At 37.7% G+C, this 19,348-nt stretch overlaps 1 long non-coding RNA gene and 1 pseudogene across 1 annotated transcript in view; one reads left to right on the top strand and one right to left on the bottom strand.

Moving 5' to 3' along the window:
• Positions 1–19,348, bottom strand: part of LOC111725035 — a 77,895-nt gene that overhangs the window by 24,151 nt on the left and 34,396 nt on the right. The window lies entirely within an intron of this gene.
• Positions 2,773–4,214, top strand: LOC100963826 (annotated as a pseudogene).

Below are 19,348 nucleotides of genomic sequence, written 5' to 3'. Positions count from 1 at the left end.
TGCAGCCATCATTGTTGTTTGGCAGGCCCGGGCTGGATTCGAACCCTCCACCTTAGGTGTATGTGGCTGGCACCTTAGCCCGTTGAGCTACAGGTGCCTAGCCAGGCTACACTGTGTTTATAAGGTATAGTACCAGTTGTAGTTGAGTCCTTCACCCAGGAGATGTGTCCTGTACACCTACGTCATACCTGATGTGTGGGAGCCTACTGAAACTCCCTCCTACTCTCCCCTCTCCCCCGTCCTGAATTTAATTGTGTTTTACTCTCATGTGGGCCAGTATTCCAAGTATGCTCCATGGAGAATGACTAGATTCATTAAAAAGCACAAAATATCCCTAGAAATACCAAGAGCATTATGGAAGATTCTAGAACATACAAGGGCTGGTAAGAGCAAGAGCCCATAAAATAAGAGTTATTACTTTCAATGTGGTCCCCTCTTAAATTTTTAAATCTCTCAAGTCTGGAGAAATTTTGTTTATGCTATGATAAATAAAAATAAAATGCTCAAATCTATGGATACCATAGATTTTTTTATGTGATCTATGATAGATACTTCCAACCACTAACTAGTCATTCTCTCTTTATTCCTTAGTGATGAAATTGCGGATCTCAGTTGAATATTTGATAGGAAAATATGTTTTTCAGGTTTCCTGGTGGCTAAATTTAGCCATGTGACTAAAATCTGGTCATTCAAATAAAAGTGGAAATGTTGCATGAGACTTCTGGAAAGTCTCCTTGGAAAAATATGAATGTAATGCCTGGTGTCCTGGCTGCCACATTGGCCCGTGAGGTAATCTGCAAAGGAAGGCCAAGTAGAAAGGCAGAGGGAGCCAGGGTTTCTCATGATCAGGTCACTGCTCTCCCAGTCCTGTACTCCCTATGTTCTGTATACCCAGAAACAAATTCCTGATTATTAAGGAGTTTCTTTTACATGCAACTAAATCTAACCCTAACTAATACAGAATTCCTCACTATCACCATCACAAAGTATGAGGCACCTTTACTTTTCAGAAGCAAAAAGAGTTTCACTCATTCTCTCTGCTTGGTTCTATATGAGAATCCACAGTGCCTCTGATACTCTGCCCTGGGATAAAGATTTACAGTTAGAGCTGGATCATGCTGGGTAAGGCATTCACCCAGAAATATTCTTGGATCGAAGGAGGCATACTTTGAATTATTTCATACCAATAATTATCACATATTTCAGCCCATTGGTTTTCCTTCAGTTTATAAAGTATAATTTCTTCCTTAGATAAATCGAACACCCACAGCCTAGTCTCTGCTTACAAATATTTGCAAATGCATGATTGAGTGTTAATAATTACAGATGGGGTCTGTAGTCATTTCCCATCAAGAGTCTATGTTGACACGAGTAGTCAATAGCAAGGAGGGAGTTATCAGACATGCTGTAAATTGTGCTGCTTCCCACCCCAGTATACAGTTTCAGATTTCTGGTTCCATTCACAAGGTACTTGGAATTGTGGGGCCAGCCTAGAGAAGTAGCAGCCATCATTAGGAGAAACAAAGTGGAAATGGGAATATCAGCTAAACGTCTGCAGCCAGCTTTCTCTAGTTGCCCATAGATTCTAGCTTTCCCAGAAAGGTTATTGCTGGGTGAGCACCTGAATTTGTTTTCTATTTTATCCTTTCTTAGTCATAAAATAAATAGTGGAAGTCAGAGAGTCTACACCATTCCTTCTGAATCACCCCTAATCCAAAATGTCACTGGTGTGGAGGTTAATTCAATATTTGAATTAGGCTAAGACATTGTTTAAATCATACTTATCAGATAATGACTTGATGTAAAATTTTTAAAATCCAGAAACGGCCCAACAGAAGATAAATTTCCAATATTGCCAAGTGAAGGCAAACTTCTCTTGGGAATTAAAGTGTACCATTCTTGGAAAGGATGTCTTCCCTTATCAACGAAGTGTGACTCAGAGATCTTCCTGAATAAAGGCCACATCAAGCACAGCACTTGCCATGTTTGGCAGAAGGTCATTTAGTTTCTGTATTACTTAGTTATTATCTTATGTGGAAACAGTAATGACCAAGAGGGAAAATGAAACGAGGGCTGCTGAGAAAGACCAGCATGCACTAAAACCCCTGATCCGCCTCTGTTTCTTCAATTTCCCTCCCAGGGACCCCATGTCCCCTGGAATGTGGAACTGTTCCATAATTTCATTTTGGTTGGTTGTTGCACATCTCATTTGTAGAGCTACATGCCAGTACTCCACACATATGAGTTCTGCCCATTCCTGAGGGCCTTCTTCATAAATATAAAAAATAATTTCAATAGTATACTCAAGAACTTCAAAAGCACTGCTAAGAGGTAAATTTCTCGCCTTCCATGCCTATATCAGACAAACAGAAAGACAATGCGTTAACAATCAAATGAATCATCTTAAAGAAATGGAAAAGGAAGAGCAACCCAGTCCCAAACCTAGCAGAAAAAAGGAAATAACCAAAAGTAACTAAGAAATAAATGAAATTGGAAAAAAAGGATCATGTGATCCTCTCAATAGATGCAGGAAAAAGCATTTGACAAAATTCAGCATCCTTTCCTAATAAGACACTTCAGAAAATAGGCATAGGTGGCACATTTCTTAAGCCGATTGAAGCCATATATGACAAACCACAGCTAACATCGTACTGAATGGAATAAAACAGGGCTAGAATTTGCGGGTCTTGCAGCTGGAGCTATTTGCATGCTTGGAACCGCCTGCAGCTAAAACGGGAATCCAGGAGACAAGCAGCTCCACAATCAGTGCACATATTTAAAACTCCTGAACCTGTGGACACCATGCCCAGGAAGCACCTCCAGTAGATTCCGTAGCAACCTATCCACCAGCTTCACGTAGGGATGGGATTCCAGCAAGACTTCCAAACTTTTGTCAGGCACGAGGGTCTCAGCCCTGGAGAAGGAGGAGGAGGACAGTGAGAACATCCTCCAAGAACTATTCTCAAAGCTGAGCAACCCGCAGAGCTCCCCATGGAAACAGCTGAAGAGCAAAGGGAGTGACGAAGACTTTGTTGACTGTTCACAGGCTTAAACTGAATGGAGAGAACCTTCCGGGTGTTTCGTGGGACTCCCTTCTGGATGAGCAGCTTTTGGGCGTCTTTTCCTGTCTGGGCCTCCCTGAGCTGCTAAAGATCTCCAGTGTTTGCAAGAGGTGGTATCGCCTAGGGTTTGATGAGTCTCTATGGCAGACCTTAAACCTCGCGGGTAAAAATCTAAACCCAGATGTGATTGGTTGGTTGCTGTCTCAAGGGGTGATTGCCTTTCACTGCCACGATCATTTGTGGATCAGCCATCGGTGGAACATTCCAGACCTTTTCCTTTAGGGCATTTGGGCCTGTCCAACTCCGTCATGGATGTGTCTATCCTCCCCGGCATCTGTCTCAGTGCTCCAAGTTACAGAATCTAAGCCTGGAAGGCCTGTGGCTTTCGAATCCCATTGTCAATCATCTTTCACAGAACTCAATCTTGATCCGCCTAAACTTTTCTGGGTGTTCTGGATTCCCTGAAAGGACCCTGAAGACTTTGCTAAGCGGACTGGAAGAGCTGAACCTCTCTGGGTGTTATGACTTCACTGAAAAGCATGTGCAAGCTGCTGCCCCACACTGTCAGAGACCATCACCCAGCTGAATCTTAGTAGCTACCGAAAGAATCTCCAGAAGTCAGCTGTCTCTACTTGAGTTAGAAGATGCCCCAAACTTGTTCACCTAGACTTAAGTGATAGTGTCATGCTAAAGAATGACTGCTTTCAGGAATTTTACCAGCTCAACTACCTCCAACATCTATCACTCAGTCGATGCTTGATATAATACCTGAAACTTTACTTGAACTTGGAGAAATTCCCACACTAAAAACACTACAAATTCCCACACTAGAACACATTTGGAATCATGCCAGATGGTACCCTTCAACTGTTAAGGGAAGCCCTTCCTCATCTGCAGATTAACTGCTCCCATCTTACTACCATCGCCAGGCCAACTGCTGGCAATAAAAAGAATCAGAAGATAGCAGGCATCAAATGCCGACTGACACTGCAAAAGCCCAGTTGTCTAGGAAGTATTTATTGCAAAATGGTGCACTTCTTTTTTTGAAACAGGAGAAATAGGCAGGAAGCCCAAGTGCTGGAGCATTCAGCTGGTTTTACTCTTGGTTTTCCCTTTGCCTTCATTCTGCAAGTATATTAGGAAAACATTTGGGGGGGGGGAACTATGAAGTCTTGCCTATTTGAAATGATTATCAAGGCTTCTGTTATTGCTTTATTCTTAAGAGCTAAAGTTCTAAGCCTTATGAAATTTTAGGAGAGTAAGTCTGTAATTTCCAAGATACTTTAAAGAACAAAATTTGAGCTGCCTCTTCCAAGTGTCCTTATTAAGTCTGTTCAGAATTGATCTTAAAAATTACCACTGGCGAAAATTTCCATAGTCTATGTGGTATCTTTTATTTATTTAATTTTTCAATATTGCTTTATAAGATACACCTTGGAAAAAGAATTCCGAAGTTGCCTGCTGCTTTTCTTTAGTGTCGAAGTTCTTGAGTTTATTTTACATTACTCTGGAATGAAGTATTTTAAATTGCCTGTTTCTTTTACTGGTCTCTTACATTAATTGTCTGAAATGATCCACCTTATAAGGCATGGGACCTAAAGTTCCCTAAGAAGAACTGTATGTTCCTCCAATCAGACATTCACACTACTAGCAGGTATGTTCATGCAGTTCCAGAGAAATAAGCACTACTTATACCAACAGGAAAGCTAAGGTTCAGATGTTGAACCTTTAGATAGTATCAGTGAATTTTTTTGTTAAGTTGGTACATAGATGCAAAAAGATTAAATTCTCCTTTTTAAAACCACAGAAAACTAGTTTAAATTGATGACCTCAGTTTTAAAATGCAACAAAAAAGCCAAAAACATTATTTCTATTAACTTTTTTTAAAATTAAAATTCTTAAATGTTACAGGTAATAGTATAAAGTGCCCTTATCTGCGGAGACCTAAGGAAGAATATTTTAAAGTAGTGTTACACAGGAAACAATTATGCTTCAATTTCTTCATAGGTAGAAAGTGCTAAATACTACTTGAAATTATTGTTTACAGATTAGGACAAGGGCTGATGATAGCATCCAGTTGGACTCTGACTTCCGGGAAGCCCTCAGACATGCAGTACTTCCAAACTCAAGTCCAGCCATAAACTATTTTGCCAACATGTCAGAGTAATCTGTATTTTTGTATGTGGTTCTACTTTTGTAGACTTGTTTAAAATATAACATATTTTTATAAAAATAAGTACTTCAAAAAAAAACTGAAAACTTTTCCACTTAGAACTGGAACCACACAAGGATGTCTATTATCACCACTGTTATTCAACATTGTGCTGGAAGTTCTAGCCAAAGCAATCAGGTAATAAAAGGATATAAAGGGCATCCAAATGGGGGCATAGGAGGTCAAACTCTCGCTTTTTGCTGATGATATGATCTTATACTTAGAAAACCCCAGGGCCTCAACCACAGAACTCCTGGAAGTGATCAAGAAATATAATAACATCTCAGGGTATAAAATCAATTTGCATAAATTAGTACTCTTTGTATACACCAATAACAGCCAAGTAGAGAAGCAAATCAAGGACACAATGCCCTTCACAGTAGCTTCAAAGAAAACGAAATACTTAAGAATATACCTAATAAAAGAGATGAAAGATCTTTTCCAAGAGAATTATGAAACTCTAAGTATTGCAGAAGACACTAACACATGGAAGAACATACCATGCTCTTGGCTTGGAAGAATCAACATTATCAAATGTCAAAAGCAATCTACAGAGTCAATGCATTCCCATTACAATATCAACATCATATTTTGAAGAACTGGAAAAAATAGTACTGTTTTTTGTATGGAACCAGAAAAAAAGCTGGTATAGCTAAGGTTATTCTTAGTACTAAAAACAAAGTTGGAGGCATCACCCTACCAGACTTCAGGCTACATTACAAGTCCACAGACTCTTAGAGAAAAGAATCCCTTTCAACAAATGATACTGGGAGAACCGGATAACCACCTTTAAAAAACTGAAATTGGACCTGCCCCTTTCACCACTTAAAAAAACTGACTCAAGATGGATAAAAGACTTAAATCTAAGGCACACAATGATAAAAATCTTAGAAGAAAGTGTGGGGAAAACGCTTGACGATGTTAGACTGGGGAAAGTTTATGACAAAGACTTTAGCGCCTATCACAACAGCAGTGAAAATAAACAAATGGAATTTATTAAGCTGAAAAGCTTCTGCACAGCTAAGGCCACAACAAATAAAGCAAATAAACAACCTTCAGAATGGGAAAATATATTTGGAGGGTATGAATCTGACAAAGGATTGCTATCTAGAATCTACAGAGAACTCAAATTAATCAACGAAAAAGAATAAACAATCCTATCTACCTCTGGGCATGAGATATGAACAGAAACTTTTCTGATGAAGACAAATGAATGGCTAACAAACATATGAAAAATGTTCATTGCTCCTAATCATCAGAGAAATACAAATCATAATTGCCCTGAGATATCACCTACACCCAGTGAGAATGGCCCACATCGGTCTCAAAGCTACAGATGCTGGCATGGATGTGGAGAGAAGGGAACACTTTTACACTGCTGGTGGGACAGCAAACTAATACAATCTTTTTAGAAGGAAATAAGAATCCTTAAAGAACACAAATTAGACCTCCTGTTTGATCCTGCAATCCCATTACTAGGCATCTACCCAAAAGAAAGAAACTTATTTTATCATAAGAACATTTGCACTAGACTATTTATCACAGCTCAGCTCAATGTACAATCTCCAAAATGTGGTAACAGCCTAAATGCTCCCCAACCCAGGAATGGTTTAACAAGGTGTGGTATATGTATACCATGGAATATTATTCAGCCATTAAAATCCCCAAACTGCAGATGTTGTCATGGATGTGGAGAGAAAAGAACACTTCCATGCTGCTGGTGGGACTGCAAACTAATATATTGTTTTTGGAAAGAAGTATGGAGAATTCTCAAGGAACTAAAAATTGACCTACCATTTGATCGTGCAATATTATTACTAGGTATGTACCCAGATAAACAAAAATCATTTTACAGCAAAGATATTTACACCAGAATATTTATTGCAGCTCAATTCACAATAGCCAAGTTGTATAAGCAGCCTAAATGCCCATCAACCCATGAATGGATAAACAAATTGTGGTATATGTAGACCATGGAATACTATGCAGCCATAAACAAGAGGGAAACATTACAGTTTTTATGTCTATCTGGATGGACCTGGAACATATTCTTCTTAGTAAAGTACATCAAGAATGAAAAAAACATATCCAATGTACTCAATACTATTATGAAACAACATATAAACACTTATACATTCATGTAAATGATAAAATGCAAAGATTGTCCAGAAAGAAAGAAGGAAGAGGATGGAGAGGGTGAGTGGAAAGAGGGGATTTGGCAGGATCTCACCTAATGTAGACAATGCAAGGGTACATTTCAAAACAATTAAGAGTGTATTATAAATGTTGTACCACAAAAATAAGTGAGGTGATGGTTATGTTAATTAGTTTGATTTAAGCATTCCACATTGTATATCAAATCATCACATTGTACCCCCACAAATGTATATAGTTATGATTTAATAAAAATTAAGTTAAAAATTCCAACAACAACAAAAAAAGATGGAGATCTTATATCTTTTGTATTAACTTGGATAGAGTTGGAACACATTCTTCTTAGTAAAGCATCACGAGAATGGAGAAGCAAGAATCCAAAGTACTCAATTATAATATGAAGGCAGTAGATGAGCTAATATCAGGTGGAGGTAGGGAAAGGAGGGAGTGGTGAGGGGGAGGAATGGGGCATGAGGTTCACAGTGTATGGTACACCTCTTGAGGGTGGGACGCAATTATAAAAGGGACTTTACCTAACAAATGCAATCAGTGTAACCTAATTCTTTGCACCCTTAATGAATCTCAAACAATAAAAATAAAAAAAAATGAATCCTGCAATTCCAAAATTTGTCAATTTTTTTTTTCTTAAATAGCTACACTCAGATTTAGGACCTAAGACCTTCCAAAACATTGGAGTCTTATAACACATAAGGGAAACAATATTGGAATTCATAAAGCAACTCTCTTTAAATTCAAAGAAATGCAAGTTGTTATTATTATTCTTTTTTTTTTGTACTTTGGCTGGGGCTGGGTTTGAACCCACCACCTCCGCGCCCTACTCCTTTGAGCCACAGGTGCCACCGCAAATTTTTTAAGCGCTTAATATTTTATTAAATGCTTAATATTTAAGCACTTAGCAGTGATAATCTTAAATAAAATTTTTAATTATCAGCTCTAATGTTTCAGTACAGCAGAAACACCTCCCTTAAGGTTTTGACCTCCTTATCCTGGTGTTCCCTCCTTGGTCAGCCTCAGAATTTTGCCCTGTGCACGCACACAATTTACCACAACTTTGGCTCTGGTTTCAGCATTCAGTAGTTGCTATGGTTCCTGAGAGTATCATCAGTCTAGGGCTTCCTCCATCTCCTTTGTAATGTTAATTCAAAATGAGATTAAGCATGAATTTAAAGCTCTGGTATTACAACTGAATAGTCATATCCAACCACATTATCCATTCAGACTAGGTGACTGCTATGTAAACAGCAAGAAACGGGCTACTTGAAGTCTTTATCATTATTATTCTTTACACACTCCCTGAATCAATCAAAAGCGATGTGGATAAGATAATTTAAATCTTTGGTAAGAGTAAGGAAGTCATTGTTTTTGTACTTCAGTATCAAATTACATGGGTGATTGAGAAAACCTGTTCTGGCTGATCTTGACAGCAGATACAAATGCAGAGATGCTCTGCACTGACATCTTTGACTCTTTTAATAGTTTTCTTTGGCTAGGGTTTCCCCACAATCCCAAGTTTTGGCTGTCATCATCTCATTTGCTTACTTTTCATATATTTAGTACTAGGTTTCACCAATGCATTCAACTCATACAAAGTCTTATTTGAGAGTTTTTCTTACCAAGATTTCCTGGTATACTAGTACATAACAGACTCTCCATGAGCTTTCTTATCCATTAAAATGATCCCCTAATAGTTATGGTTCAGAGAGTCCCTCATTTAAGAGAGATAGACAAATCTCCAGGGACATAGCCTGGTTGGTCTCCCCATCCCCACTGGTGATTTGCTTATCTCATTTATACCCAGGTTCATTAACGGGGTTTTTGTCTGATGATAGCATTGTCTTTTCTATTGAGCCACCAAGAAGTATATTTCCATTATTCTCTTATAGATAGAATAATATAACAAGCATGTAAAAAATGTTTCACAATAAAACACAAGCTGTCAAGACAAAAAAGCACTGTGTATCTTGTTTTATACTCAAGTTATAGCTTACATAAATCATCCTTATCTTGAGGCAGTAGAATAGCCTAATCTCTGTTTTCTTTTCTCTTAGTGTTTTACTACATCCATTTGCTCAGACTTTGAGGAAGAATTATAACACGCCACAAAGGCCAAGAAAATCTCCTTAGTTTGCTGATGCAGGCTAGAAAGGTCTCATAGGTTGCTGGGGGGCTAATTTCTCAGCTTTCCTCCACTACCAAATTTGAAACAAATGATAAACAGAACAGAAGCAAAATGTGAGTGAAAATTTATTACCCCCTTTCTTGTTTTGCAAAGTTTAATTGGAGGGTATAGCTCATATCTATAGTCAATATGGGGACCTCCTACCACTTTTTCCCTAGTCTAGACTTTGGGATTCACACGTGGGAAGAAGTGAAACCACAAATCATCTTGAACACATTCAGGGATCAAAGACCCAAGGGAGACAAGGATCCTATCCTGTCTGAACCTAGGAATGAAGGAAGAAATCCATCAGGCTGGACCATAATATTCAAGGTGTTAACCTCACTTGATGAGTATCAGGTTTTTGTCAAAACCGTGTGTGCCTCTTGATGGAGAGAAAGTAATGAAGAGAGTAAAGGGAGGGATCCATACCATTTCAACAACACTGACTCCTGGGCTGTGAAGTGGAAATTTCCCCTATGGAAATGTGAGCTGCACAATCCTGAAGCACTTTCCTGAATACAAGAAGAACAAAGCAGGAAGTTGAAAGCCAAAGAATTAAGAAAATGTGGTATCAAATAGACTGAAGTGTAACTTCTGAGTAATGTAAGGACACCAGAGGCCAATTCTATTGGATGTTGGTAGCATACCTACTGGCTTCAAAAAAATTATAAATATTAGTTTCATATTAGTAGTATTGAGTACATTGGATATTTTTTTCCATTCCTGGGATGATTTTTTTTTTTTTTTTTGAGACAGAGCCTCAAGCTATCCCCCTGGGTAGAGTGCCGTGGCATCACAGCTCACAGCAACCTCCAACTCCTGGGCTCAAGCGAGTCTCCTGCCTCCGCCTCCCAAGTAGCTGGGACCACAGGCGCCCGCCACAATGCCTGGCCATTTTTTGGCTGCAGCCGTCATTGTTGTTTGGCGGGTCCGGACTGGGGATTCGAACCCACCGCCTTAGGTGTACGTGGCTGGCGCCTTAGCCAGGTGAGCCATAGGCGCTGAGCCATTCCTGGGATATTTTACTAAGAAGAATATGTTTCAACTTTACATAAAAGATGTAAAGTCTCCATCTTTTCTTATGGCAGAGGAGCACTCCCTGGTATACATATGCCACAGTTTATTAACCTATTCATGGCCCTGTGTGAAGAGCTCAACTACAACTTGAACTTTACCTTAGAAATGAGAACAATGCAACATAAAAATATGTACCCTTATATTAATTTGAAATTTAAAAAATTAAATAGGTCACTAGTTGCCAAACATGGGCAGAAAAAGTTTTGCTGGTGGTATTTTTGTTTGTTTCTTGTTTTTCCAGACACATTATGGATTATTTTGTATGGTTGTTATTTGCATTTGAACAGATTGAAGCAAATACGTTTCACCACTATCTCAGTCACATCTTGTTATGTGGACCAGGCCCAGAAAATGAATATAGGAACCTGTCAAACTTCTATAGGCAAATTTCGATGGCCTGGTAACCTTTTGCCTATAGTAAGGCATATCACTATGACAGAAACTTTTATTTACTATTTATTTATGCAATAAAATCTCTTTTTCCTATTGACTAAAGAGTTTTTTTTACTCAATGGATTATACTTAATTTGCTTAATAACAGAAATTATTTATAATTCAACATATGGTTCCAGTTTGTGCAGTGAATGAATATTGCTTTTATTTAAGGAAGGTAAAGCTTTACTTTTCCTCCAAGAAAATGATATGCAGTACCCAATTGCCCATTCTCAATGCCATAAAATAATGGATAAAATTACAAATAATGGTTATGGTTTTTCTTCCCTCTCTTAAAAAAGAAAATTCATGTAGGACTCAAATATCACCTTCCTTTGCTATGTAATGTCATTACTCACACAGCATGTGCTGTTCTAATCTTCCAGCAAACATTCAATGCATGGTGTTATATGGTCAATGATATAACAGTAAATAATTGTAATACATTTCCTTCTTTAGACTGAAGATATTTTCCATTGTCAAACACAATTTAATATGAAAGTTTTGTTCATCCTACTTGTTGTTATGCAAAAATGGTAAGTGAAGTGGTTGGTGAGACAGTATATAAAGCATAATCATTCTATGCATCACACTACATCATTTTTATAATTTCAGTTGTGGTTCCTCTAGGAAAAGAATGAAATGATGCTTTTAAAGCACTCTTAAAATAGGGGATTAAAAATGCCTTTAAGGTAAAAATTACTTACTTTGAAAGAGTGGCTATTTGTAAAGGTCATCTAGTAGACTATGACAGCCAGAGGTAGAGATGTTTAGGGGAAAGAAAATATTATAGTCAAGGAATACAAAATGCCAAACAAAATTATTTGAATAAATACAAAGATGAAATCAGCCCTTTATCAAATGTATAGCCTGCAAATATCTTCTCTCATTCTGTAGGTTGAGTATTTGCTCTATTGATTGTGTCCTCGGCTGTGCAGCTTTCTAATTTGATCAGGTACCATTTATTTTTATTGTTGCTGTGATTGCTTTTGGGGTCTTCTTCAGAAATTCTGTGATCCATCATGAATTAATTTTTGTGAGTGGTGAGAGGTGTGGATCCTGTTTCATTTTCCCAGCACCATTGGCATAGGGATTCTTTTCCACGGTGTATGTTTTTGTCTACTTTGTCAACGATCAGATGGCAATATCAATATGGTTTCATATCTGGGTTCTCTGTTCTGATCCATACATCTATTTCTCTCTTTTTATGCTAATACTATCCTGTTTTGGTCACTATAGCCTGTAGTTAACCAGATTCTACAAAGAATGTGAGCGAATCATAAGAAACAACCTCATTAAAAATGGGCCAAAGACATGAACAGAAACTTCTCAAATGAAGATGTACCAATAGCTAAGTAATTTGTAAAAAGCTGTTCATCTCTAGTCGTCAGAGAAATGCAAATCAAAACCACACTGAGATATCAACTAACTCCAGTTAGAATGGCTTTTATCAAAAAGTCCCCAAATCCAAGGCAACAGATGCTGGCATGGATGCAGAGAGAAAGGAACTCTTTTTGTTCTTAATAAATACTAGAAGTTCATTTCTCACATGGAGATTGAGAAGCAGAAGATCAAATCACCCATGATTTCAGGATTTGGTGAAGCCGAGACTCCCTTTCCAGGTAGCACCTTGAATACTGCATTCTCTGGAGAGGCCAGTACTGTATCCTCACATAGCCAGAGGGCTATGGGTTCACTGAATACATTCAGCTGATCAAGTGATGCTCAGCTGCTCTTAACTCAGATTACTCAAGTGATTATCTTCAGGTGGCGAGTTGGCTAAAAACAGGCCGTCTGAGATAGTTGGGACCACTAGACTCTGTCCACAGGACTCATTCTACAGTAACCTAGCTTTGCCTTTGTCTCAGGTCTGGCAGAGTCCCCAAGAACCCAAATGGAGACATGCAAGGCCTCCTAAAGCCTGGGCTTGAAATGGGCACACCATCATTTTCACTGTGTTCTATGGGGCTAAACCATGTCTAGGGTGACCAGATTTTAACATTTGTAAAGCGGGACAACATGGGGGGGAGGGCCCGGGCGGGGCACGGCAGGACCTGACAACAACGCAAACTTTGATAAGCAGTTCTTGATAATCACTTCTCAACAATTATTTGTAATTATTATAGTTTAACATTATAAAATTAACAAAAATAATATAAAACTCATATTCTGGCGAAATAGCCACATGGCAGCCGAAAACCGTATATTCCCTTCCTGTTCTCCAGCCCGTTCCAGCGTTCTTTCCAAAAATTGGGACTTTTTTAAACTGCCACGGGACAAATTGTTAAAAAGCGGGACGTCTGGTCACCCTAACCATGTCACATGGTCACCATAGCAAATTGATTCTACCGCTTGATGGGAGAAAATATAAAGTCAAATTGCCTAAGCTATGGATACCAAGAGAGAAGAAAACTGGGAAAAATTTAGCAATCAATACATCACACTGTAAAAGTATGGTGGGGTTTTTTGTTGTTCTTGGCCTCAAAAATAATTTTTTTTATTTCAGGTTAATATAATGGTACATGCAACTAGATTACATAAAAAATAGCAAGGGATATTAACAGATAGAAGAAGATATCATGCTCATGGCTTGAAAGAATCAATGTTGTCAAAAATGTCTATACTTCCCAAAGCAATCTACAGATTTAATGCAATCTCCATTAAAATACTAATTTCATACTTACTTCAAGGATCTTAAAAAAATAGTTCTTATTTCATATGGAACTGGGGGAAAAAAACCAAATACCCAACGCAATCCACAAAATAAGAACAAATCTGATGGCATCACTTTACCAGACTTCAGGTTATATACTACAAGTCTACAGTGATCAAAACAGCATGTATTGATAAAATAAGAAACATAGACCTATGGAACAGAACAGAGAAACCAGCTTCATACTGCCATCTGATCGTTGACAAACCAAACAAAAGCATATTCCGAGGGAAAGAATCCCTATTCAATAACTTGTGCTAGGAGAACTGGTTAGCCGCATGTAAAAAATGGAAGCTGGACCCACAGCTCTCACCACTTAACTCAGGATGGTTAAGATTTAACCTCGACATGAAATTATAAAAACCCTAAGATAAAGTGTTGGAAAAACTCTTATCTGCCTAGGGAAAGAATTCATAAAGAAGACCTCACTGGCAATCACATCTAAAATAAATAAATGAGATCTGATCAAGTTAAAAAGTTTCTGCTCTGCTGGGACACAATCAACAAAGCAAAGAGACAACCATCAGAATGGGAGAAGATATTTGCATGCTCAGAATCCAACAAAGGGCTAACAACCAGAATCTACAAAGAACTCAAGAAAAGAAACAAGAAAAGAGCAAACAATTCCATTAAAAACTGGATGAGAGACTTGAACAGAAATTGTTTCTCATGAAGACAGACAACAAATGGCCAACAAACACATTTTAAAACTCATCGTCCCTAATCATCAGGGAAATGTGAATCAAAACCACTTAGAGATATCACCTAATGTCAATAAGAATGTCCACATCACAACCTTCCAAAGCAACAGGTGTTGGTGTAGGTGTGAAGTCAAGGGAACACTCATCCACTATTGGTAGGAAAAGTATGGAGAATCCTCAAAGAACCAAAGTACACCTGCCATTTGATCCTGCAATATCATTACTAGGTATATACACACACAGAAAAAGACAGTTTGCTGTGAGGACAAAGATATGGGAACCACCCAAGTGCTCTTCAACATGCAAATAGATTAATAAAATGTATGTGTGTACACACACACCCCGTGGAGTACTACTCAACCATAAAATAAAAATGCTGATCTAGTATCTTTCTGACAACCTGGATAAAACCGAAGACCATTCTTCTAAATCAGTGGTTCTCAACCTTCCTAATACTGCAACCCTTTAATACAGTTTCTCATGTTGTGGTGATCCCCGATCATAAAATTATTTTCGTTGCTACTTCATAACTGTAATTTTTCTACTGTTATGAATCATAATATAAATATCTGATATGTAGGATGTATTTAGGTGACTCCTGTGAAAGGGTCATTCAACCCCCACAGGGGTCTCGACCCACAAGTTGAGAACTGCTGTTCTAAATAAAGTATCACAAGAGAGGAGAAACGAACACCACAGGTATTCAATGAAATTGGAATTGATCAATCTACACTTATGTTAACATATGGAAGCAAATCTCCATGAAAATCAGCAGGGGGACCCGGGGAGGAGCAGATGAGTAAGTACACACCTCACAGATACAGTGCACACTGTCTGGGGAAAGGGTGCGCTTATGACCTTGACTCAGGCTGTGCAAAAGCAAATCATGTAACCTAAACCCTTTATATTCTGAAATAAAAATTAAAAAAACAAAGAGAGCATTAATCATATGTATACACGAGTTTTCAATAGATCCCCAAAGTGGAAAACACCAGCAACTAACACTGTCTCTACTTAGTCTTCACCTCACTGCTTCCTTGGGCCCCTTTTCAATCTTTATCTTTCTCTACAAACTGACTTTTCTGTGTGTTTTCCCATCCATGTCATATCTTTCCAATTCAAGTCTTATCAGAGGCCATTGTTTCTAAATTCCAATACCAAATTCCTCCAAAAGAATGTTTATCTCGTTTAGGTCAAGGCTCTGCACGAACTTGCCCCTGACTCACTGTTTAGGGAAGGTAGATTTTTACACTGCAAAAAATGTCTATGATGGAGCCAGTGGACTGTTCTTAATGAAAAGCCCTCATAAAAATCTCCTCTTATGCCTATACCAATATACCATTAGTGTCTGTTAGTTATATAGTGAAAATGGGCCAGATTCAAGGGCCCATTAGAGTCCAAACACTTTATTTTAAAGGAGATTTAAAGTAGTTCCTCACAGGTGATGTTGAAGCATTTGAATAACACTCTTTTAATTTTCCTTTTATGGCATCACTTCTCCCTTTGGCAGTAAATCCATAGAGGGAAATCTCAAGTACACAATGCCAAAATAAAGTTTATGAGAAAGTTCATGCTGCATTACCTGTAATAAACTTCCATGATTTATTGCCTAATATAATTATGTACGAATATATGAGTTTTGTTTCGGGCAAAATAAAGTGCTTCATTCATGCTTGCACATTTATTCTACAGATAATTGGATGGATTGAAACCTACTGAATAGCTGGCTCAGAAGAAATAATGGCCTTAACGCTTGGAGGCAGGAAATTTTCCAGAGTTCATTATTTGTTATATTAAAGAGAAAAGAATGTAAGACTTTGGCAAGACATGTGTCATGTTGTACAGCAAGTAGGTGGAATTTTCCAGGAAATATTAACAGGTGTGCATTTGGGTATCCTTCAGAAACCTTCTCTTCTTGTAATGAGGGCAAACCCAGAGAACCTGACATCTTCCTAAACTGAGGGAATAATTCTGGTTTGCTTTGTTGACGCTTTTAAGAAGTCTACAGTTCTAGTTCAAATATAACTAGACTGATGGTTGGAATGAAATACCTCTGTGATTGTATAATTCTATAATGCAACTTTAGGGCTAGGGGCACTAAATCCTGAAAGTCAAGGTCAAGTGGCCTTGAATAGCACTATATTACGGGGAGGTTGTTTTTTATTTCCTAAGACTTTTGTCTCTTTGGTATTCCTTGCTTTCCACGCCCTGACATGTTGTTTTGCCAACCACAAAAGTGGCAACCTTTTGCTCTTTTCATAAATACTTGAACACAAAATCACTCACTTTAATCATTTTCAGATCATCAGATTTCACTGAAGAGGTGGGGATAAAGGGTGGGATTCTATCCTATGCAGAAGAAAAACAAAAGCTTTCTTCTCCATGTCCTTTTGTATAACTCTGCTCCCTCTTCGGGAGGTTCTGCTCTGCAAAACCTCCTGTAAAGAAGAGCTGGACTTTTGCTGCCTAGCCCAGCACCCTTCTTCCATCCCTCTGCTGCAAATTCTTTCCCCCAGTTTTCCCAAGCTGCCCTGTTCTTCTCCCTCTGATACAGAACACCCTTTTCCTACTCTTAAAGTCTGGTGACATTTAAGTTTCTTGAAAAACTTATCTTCTATCTCAAACACTTGTCAGAACATTTTTTCCAAATAAAAACAATTTTCCACCAAAAGGAAGTCTGTTTTCAGTTATGTGAATATTTTCCATTCCCCCCTCTCTCTACACATATAAGAGTAGACACACACACACATACATACACACACATACATACATACACATACATACATACGCACACACTACTTTGTTCTGCCAAAGGAAGAATTAATGAGTGGTTTTCGTACAGTATTTTAAAAAGTACACAGTTTGTTACACATTTCGGTCTCATTTTTTGATCACATCCCTACTCAAAAATATGCAAGTGTTTACTTCAGTGTGGATTCCTTACTAATCCTAGCATTCCTGTCTCCTGACAAAAATAATTGGTAGGAAAAGATAATGTGGATGCAAACAGTACCATCTAGGATGAAAAAGTAAGGTAGCTACAAAGTATAAATAAGATTAGATACATAATTATATTAGGAAGAGGTTAATTATAAAGAGCTTAATATCAGACTGGATGAATTTTATGGATTTTTTCTGTATGTTTTGTCCTGGATCCAATTTTTGTTGGCATGTTTGTTAATGACTAAAACTTCTGTTTATATATTTTTTTAATTTGCTAATTTAAATCATGGCTGTGTACATTAATGCAGTCGTGGGGTACATAGTGCTGGTTTTATATGTAGTTTGAACTATTTTCATCAAACTGGTTAACATAGCCTTCATGGCATTGTCTTAGTTACTGTGTTAAGACATTTATATTCTACATTTACTAAGTTTCACATGTACCCTTGTAAGATGCACCGTAGGTGTGGTCCCACCAATTACCCTCCCTCCACCCACCCTCCCTCTCCCCTCCCCTCCCTCTCCCCTTTCCCGTATTCTTGGGCTATAATTGGGTTATGGCTTTCATATAGTTTCATAGTAGGGCTGGGTACATTGGATACTTTTTCTACCATTCTTGAGATACTTGGGTAAGAAGAATATGTTCCAGCTCCATCCATGTAAACATGAAAGAGGGAAAGTCTCCATCTTTCTTTAAGGCTGCATAATATTTTGTAACATTATATCTTTACATTTTAGGATGGTCCACACACCACTAATAATTCAGGCAGAAAGCACCTTATATCTTTTTTATTTATTTATTTATTTATTGAATGGTAACTATGTACATTAATGCACTTCTAGGGTACAGTGTGGGGTTTTCACACACAATCCGAAACACTTCCATCAAACTAGTTAACATAGTCTTCATGTCATTTTCTTAGTTATTATTTTAAAATGTTCACATTCTACTCTTTCACTTTTACCCTTGTAAGATAAACCTCAGAAGTGATCCCTCCAAATCCCCCTCTCTCCACCCATTCCCCTCTTCCCTCTCCCTCCCCACTCCCCGTATTCTTAGGCTGTTATTAGGTTATAGCAGCAACTTATATCTTTCAAATTCTCAGAATACTCTATTTAGAGAAAGAAATGATAATTTTATAAGAAGTAGACTAAAATTCTGACTAACTCTATCAGAAAAAATTGCAGAACAATGAAATGGGGGCAGTTAAATTACTTATTAATACATATCACTTTATATATAAAGTTTTCCTTTCATAATTTTTTAATTTTTATATTTAATTATTATGGGTATATAATTGTTGTATACATTTATGGGGCACAAGTTATGTTTTGATACAAACATACCATGTGTAATGATCCAATAGGGTAATTGGGGTATCTTTCCCCTCAACCATTTACCATTTGTCTTAGGAACATACCATCAAAAATAATTTTTCTCAGGAATGGAAAAAAAATCCAATGTACTCAGTACTACTATAAAACCAATTTATAATCACTTACACTTTCATATAAGAGATGAATCACAACTATAGCCCAGGATGAAGGAGGGAAGGAGAGGGGGATAGAAAGAGAGTGGGATGGTTCAATGGAAGGAGGGTTAATGGTGGGACCACACCTATGGAGCATATTGCAAGGGTAAAGTCAAATCTATCAAGTATTGAACACAAATGTGCTAACACTGTGATTAAGTAAATGAGGCAAAAGCTCTGTTAATTAGTAGGATGTAAGCACTCAAATTTGTACAATTAATCAGCACATTGAATCCAAAAATAAAAAAAATAATTTTTTAAATATGTTTTTCTTTAAGAGAGAAAAATGTTTCACCTTTGTGGGAAAAGAGATAAGACAATAGAGCTAAGTAATAAGGCC

The sequence above is a fragment of the Otolemur garnettii genome, unplaced genomic scaffold (genome assembly GCF_000181295.1).
Source record: "Otolemur garnettii isolate 467f Iridium unplaced genomic scaffold, OtoGar3 scaffold00030, whole genome shotgun sequence".
Lineage (NCBI taxonomy): Eukaryota > Metazoa > Chordata > Mammalia > Primates > Galagidae > Otolemur > Otolemur garnettii.
The sequence above is the reverse complement of the archived record's forward strand: the minus strand, read 5'-3'. Positions and strand labels throughout refer to the sequence as shown.